This window comes from Mandrillus leucophaeus, unplaced genomic scaffold (assembly GCF_000951045.1).
Source record: "Mandrillus leucophaeus isolate KB7577 unplaced genomic scaffold, Mleu.le_1.0 Scaffold400, whole genome shotgun sequence".
NCBI classification, from domain to species: domain Eukaryota; kingdom Metazoa; phylum Chordata; class Mammalia; order Primates; family Cercopithecidae; genus Mandrillus; species Mandrillus leucophaeus.
Genome location: NW_012104255.1, coordinates 121,109 through 127,509, shown reverse-complemented (window position 1 = coordinate 127,509; position 6,401 = coordinate 121,109).

Sequence of the window (6,401 nt, the reverse complement as noted above, 5' to 3'; positions counted from 1 at the left end):
CCCAATGTGGTATTCTGGATTGGATCCTGGAACATAAATAGGACGTTAGTGAAAAAACTGAAGAAGCCTGAATAAATTATGTAGTTTAGTTAATAGTGTTTTACCCATGTTAATTTGTTAGTTTTGACAAATACACCATGCTTATGTAAAGTGATAACATTGGTGGAAGCTGAATGAAAGGTATACAAGAATTCTACAGTTGTTCTGTAAATCTAAAATTATTTCAAAATAAAAAGCTAAAAAATAAAAAAGCTTACTGCCAGGACAGACTTAGGTAGCGGCCATTCACTTCCTGAATGCTTTCTCTTCCTATTTAGTCACTTCAGGTGGATAAAACTCTTATTTCTCCTATCACCTAATCTTGGTTTTAGAAAAGGATCTTATGACAGCTGGTCACATTTCCTCAAGCTCTTCTGTAAACTTTCAGGGAATTTTAAGTAGTACAGTATCTTACTCAAGTTGTATATGGTAGAATATAGAAGAGAGATTTCTATTTCTGGTGATATTTTGGGCTATATTTATAAAGAGTCCTTCCAAATACAAAACACCTAAAAATACTGAATTTAAAACAAATGAAGCATGGCTGAGCTGGTGTGAAAGCAACAGAAATTCTCAGAGGCCAGGAATGAGAAGATAATTACTGTTCTAAAGAGATAAACAAGCACTCAAATCCATGTTTACCCTGGTAGCCTGGAGCAGTGTTTCACAAACATGAAATCAATTCAGTGGGTGCAATAGGCAGCAAATAATATCACCCTTAATGATCCACACCTCTTGTTATTCATGACATTGTGTAGTCACTCACTGTTGAGTGTTGGCTGAATCTAGTGACTTGCTTTTAACACATAAAATAAGGCAAAAGTGATGGTATATCACTCCTGAGATTTTATCATGAAAAGACTAGCCATCCATTTTGTTGGTCCTCTTTGGCTGTCTCATTGACTTGCTCTATTGGAAGCCAGCTGTCATGTTGTGAGCTGTCATGTTCTGTTGGAAGCCAGCTGTCATGTTAGAGGTGTTTATAGTATTCCCTGATGGTAGTTTGTATTTCTGTGGGGTCGGTGGTGATATCCCCTTTATTAGTTTTTATTGCATCTATTTGATTCTTCTCTCTTTTCTTCTTTATTTGTCTTGCTAGTGGTCTATCAATTTTGTTGATCTTTTCAAGAAACCAACTCCTGGATTCATTCATTTATTATTTAGAGATGGAGTTTCACTCTTGTTGTCCAGGCTGGAGTGCAATGGCGTGATGTTGGCTCACTGCAACCTCTGCCTCCTGGGTTCAAGTGATTCTCCTGCCTCAGTCTCCCGAGTAGCTGGAATTACAGGCATGTACCACCACACCCGCCCAATTTTGTATTTTAATAGAGAGGAGGTTTCTCCAGGTTAGTCAGTCTGTCTCACACTCCTGACGTCAGGTGGTCCACCCATCTCAGCCTCCCAAAGAGCTGGGATTGCAGACGAGAGCCACTGCACCCGGCCCTATTATTTTTTGATTTTTAAAATTATGGCCATTCTTGCAGGAGCATTGTGGTTTTGATTTGCATTTATCTGATAATTAGTGATGTTGAGCATTTCTTCATATGTGTGTTGGCCATTTATATATCTTCTTTTGAGAATTGTCTATTTATGGACAATACTTTTGGATGGGATTGTTTGTTTTTTTTCCTTGCTGATTTGTTTGAGGACCCTGTAGATTCTGGATATTAGTCCTTTGTCGAATGTGTAGGTTGTGAAGATTTTCTCCCACCCTGTGGATTGTCTATTTACTCTGCTGATTATTTCCTTTGCTGAGCAGAAACTTTTTTAGTTTAATTAAGTTGCATCTATTTATCTTTTTTTTGTTGCGTTTGCTTTTGGGTACTTGGTCATGAAGTCTTTGCCTAAGCCAATGTCTAGAAGAGTTTTCTTCATGCTATCTTGTACAATTTTTATGGTTTCAGGTCTTAGATTTAAGTCACTGATCTATCTTGAGTTGATTTTTGTATAAGGTGAGAGATGAGGATCGAGTTTCATTCTCCTACCTGTGACTTGCCAATTATTCCAGCACCATTTATTGAATAGGATGTCCTTTCCCTACTTTATGTTTTTGTTTGCTTTATTAAAGATCAGTTGACTCTAAGTATTTGGCCTTTTTTCTGGGTTCTCTGTTCTGTTCCATTGATGTATATGCCTATTTTAATACCAGTACCATGTTTTGATGACCATGGCCTTATAGGATAGTTTGAAGTCAGGTAATATAATGCCTCCAGATTTGTTCTTTTTGCTTAGTCTTGCCTTGCCTATGTGGACTTCTTTTTGTTCCATATGAATTTTAGGATTGTTTTTTCTAGTTCAGTGAAGAATGATGATGGTATTTTTATGGGAATTGCAGCATTTGGTAGTATGGAAATTTTCACAATATTGATTCTACCCATTGATAAGCATGTGATGTGTTTCCATTTGTTTGTGTTGTCTATGATTTGTTTCAGCAGTGTTTTGTAGTTTTCCTTGTAGAGGTATTTCACCATCTTGATTAGGTATATTCCTAATTATTTTGTTTTATTTTTTGCAACTGTTGTAAAAGGGGTTGCATTCTTGATTTGATTCTCAGCTTGGTTGCTGTTGGTATATAGCAGAGCTACTGATTTGTGTACATGAATTTTGTATCCTGAAACTTTGCTGAATTCATTTATCAATCCTAGGAGATTTTTGGAGGAGTCGGTAGGGTTTTCTAGGTATAGGATCATATCATCAGCAAACAGCGACTGTTTGACTTCCTCTTTATTGATTTGGATGCCCTTTATTTCTTTTTCTTATTTGATTGCTCTGGCTAGGACTTCCAGTACTATGTTGAATAGAGGTGGCAAAAATGGGCATCCTTGTCTTGTTCCAGTTCTCAGGGTAGTGTTTTCAACTTTTCCTCATTCAGTATAATGTTGGCTGTGGATCTGTCATAGATGGCTTTTATTACCTTAAGTTATGTCCCTTCTGTGCCAGTTTTCATGCTGGGTCTCAGCTCCTTCAGCTGCACCTGCTCCTCCAGGGCCATGGTTGTGAAGCAAATCGAAACCTGTGATGGGAAGCTGATGTCTGAGTCCTCTGACGTCCTGTCGAAGTGAACCGCCATGGCAGCCGCTCCCATTCTACCCCTCCTGTGGCTGCCCCAGAGCCTGTGGGGGAGACCACTGTGCAGGGGAGCATAGGGGACAGGAGACCCACCAGAGGCTCAGCCCTAGCCCTCAGCCCACCTGCAGGGGGAGTTTACTGCCTGGGGTACTTGCCTTTCCCATGCCTTCAGCTACAAAACAATTCAATTGGCTTTTTTTCCAAAATAAAACCTCAGCTAACTCTGCCAACTGTCAAACAACAGCAACAAAGAAACAAAGAAATAAAATACCAACTTAAAAACCTTTTAACTTGAATATTATTAGGAAAAAATTGGAAATTATAAAAATCAACCAGTATTTTTAGCCTTTGTAATTCAATAAGAATTATTGAATACCTACTAATGCTAAGTGTAACACTGTATGGGAGATTAAGTTCTACCAGAGATGCTGCCAGTCTGAATAGCTAAACAGCATTAAATACCATTTCACAATGTAGAAACTAAAGGTAGTTAAATAGATATAGCTAACGTACTATAGAAGATCAGACCTATCAGAGATCAGGTTCAGATTTGGGGGAAGAATGGAAGCAAACCTTACAGCATTTTACATAGGTTTTGTTGATTATTCTTTTTAGTCATGGTAAAATATACTTAACATAACATTTACCATATTTAAATATAGTTAGTTGAGTGGTTAAGAACAATCACATTGTTGTACAACTTTCATAATCATCTATCTCTAGAACTTTTTCATCTTCCCAAATGGAAACTCTGTGTCCTTAAACAGCAACTTCCATTCTCCCTGCCGCCCCACCCTGCCACCCCTGACAACCACCATTCTTTCTATCTCTATGAATCTGATTGCTCTAAGTACCTAACTCATATAAGTGGAATCATACAGTGTTCATCCTTTGTGACTGGCTTATTTCACATAGCATAATGCTTTTAAGATTCATCCATGTTGTAGCATGTGTCAGAATTTTCTTCCTTTTTGGATGAGTTCATGTCCTTTGTAGGGACATGGATGAAGCTGGAAACCATCATTCTCAGCAAACTATCTCAAGGAAAGAAAACCAAACACTGCATGTTCTCACTCATAAGTGGGAACTGAACAATGAGAACACTTGGACACAGGAAGGGGAACATCACACGCCGGGGCCTGTCGTGGGGTGGGGGGAAGGGGGAGAGATAGCATTAGGAAGAATACCTAATGTAAATGACGAGTTAATGGGTGCAGCACACCAACATGGCACATGTATACATATGTAACAAGCCTGCATGTTGTGCACATGTACCCTGGAACTTAAAGTATAATAATAATTTTTTAAAAAAGAGAAGTAGCTAAAGTAGACATATCCCAAGCCAAAATTTTAAAAATAGATTAAAATCTGCCTCTGGTTTATGATCTCTTAAAAAAAAAAAAAAAAGAAAATATTGAGTTCCTTTAAGTGAATTGACAGTAGTGGTGTTTTGTTTAATACACAATATACTTAAGCTACATTTTCAAATTATTTTTGTTATTTTCCAGATGTTTTTAAACAAAAATACAAATTCCTATGTCATAAACCATGGTCCATTGGCAAATGGAAAGCAATAAGCAAGTGACAGTAAAGAAGCTATTGAAAAGAACAAGGACATGGGCCAGCCCCGGGCTGAATCCCAGCCTGGCCCACACTGGCTCTGTGACCTTAGGCAGTGACTCAGTTCTCTAAGACCAGGTTTCTTCTTCTGGAAAAGCAGTATTTGCAAAATCCCATGAGAAATCGACAAGATAATAATATTTGCAAAGAACCCACACTGCTCCGGGCACCATAAATAGTAACAGTAATGTGTAACAATAATATTCATCTCAGAAAAATGTGGCATCAGCAAATAACCGGAAATGCTTGTATTTAGGGTTAAAAAAATACCATTAGGGTTTCTTCACTAAATAAACTAGTAATTTTAGTGGCCCAATCTGGAGGCCTGTGGGGGGGAAAAAAATAATTTTCTTCCTTTTCAAGGATGAACAGTATTCTTTTGTATGTATATACCACATTTTGTTTATCCATTTATCCTTCAATGGACACTTGGATTTTTTCCACGTTTGGCTATTTTGACTAATGCCACAGACATTACTTTTAAATATATCTCAGTTCCATTCACTTCTGTCCATCTTCATCACTACTGTGAAAGCTGATTATGTAAATTGGGTCATTCTTGTCATACCCAACTAAAACAGAGTCAAGAAACCAGGGGGAAAAAATCACTCAGGACACATAACATTGATCCAAAAATAAAATTGTCTGCAAACCTGGCTGCTGAAACTGCCTGCTGTAACCTGAAAGCAGTTTTATCTCATGCCTACCGAACTAGCCTGCTGTAACTTTTATTCACCACAACCACTCAACAATCAGAGCTTGACACTTCCCCAAAAACCTTACTAGTGCCAATGTACTGTCTCAAAGAGAAATGTGCAATATTTCTATTTTTAAATAAAACCTCTAAACTTCTTTTGTTCTTTGGATATACTGAAGAATACCTGGTCTGCATGTATACTCCAAATTGCAATTTTTTGTTCCCAAGTTAAAAGTTTTAATCTCAGAGATTTGTTTCTATATTTTATTTGACTTCAATGCTGCCTCCTTATTCCGGGTTACCATAAACTCACACATGAACTACTACAACAAATTTATAACCATAAAATATCTAATTCTAAAATACTAACTATAAGAATATTAAATATCTAATATTGGGTCTAAATTCATTTGAAGCATCATACCTAGTAAATTATGAAATTACAAAAACTTCAGAAAATTCGACTCTATCATCTTATTTATTTATACCTACCTCTTCATGGATAGGTCAATTTCACTGATTGAAATTAAGAGACAGCTAAACCCTCATGTGGCATTCATACAAGTCCCTATTTAAACTTCCCTATTTAAAAGTTATCATCAAGTGCAAGTTGACAATTTGATTATTTCCAAAAACATACTCAGTAAATATATGCTAGGTCTGACAGTGTTGAGCCTATCATTTTATTGAGAGTAAATATAGTGAACATATTCATATTTTATAATTTGTTGAGTCCAGTGATGTTTTTAATCCAGCCAGTTTAAACTAATCAGCTGCCAACTCACACAGGATGAGTGCTTTAAAAATTTCTTTACTGAAGGAGTGCACCTAAGATGGCCGAATAGGCACAGCTCCAACCTCCAGCTCCAAGCGTGAGTGACACAGAAGATGAGTGATTTCTGCATTTTCAACTGAGGTACCGGGTTCATCTCACTGGGGAGTGCTGGACAATCGGTGCTGGTCAGCTGGTGCAGCC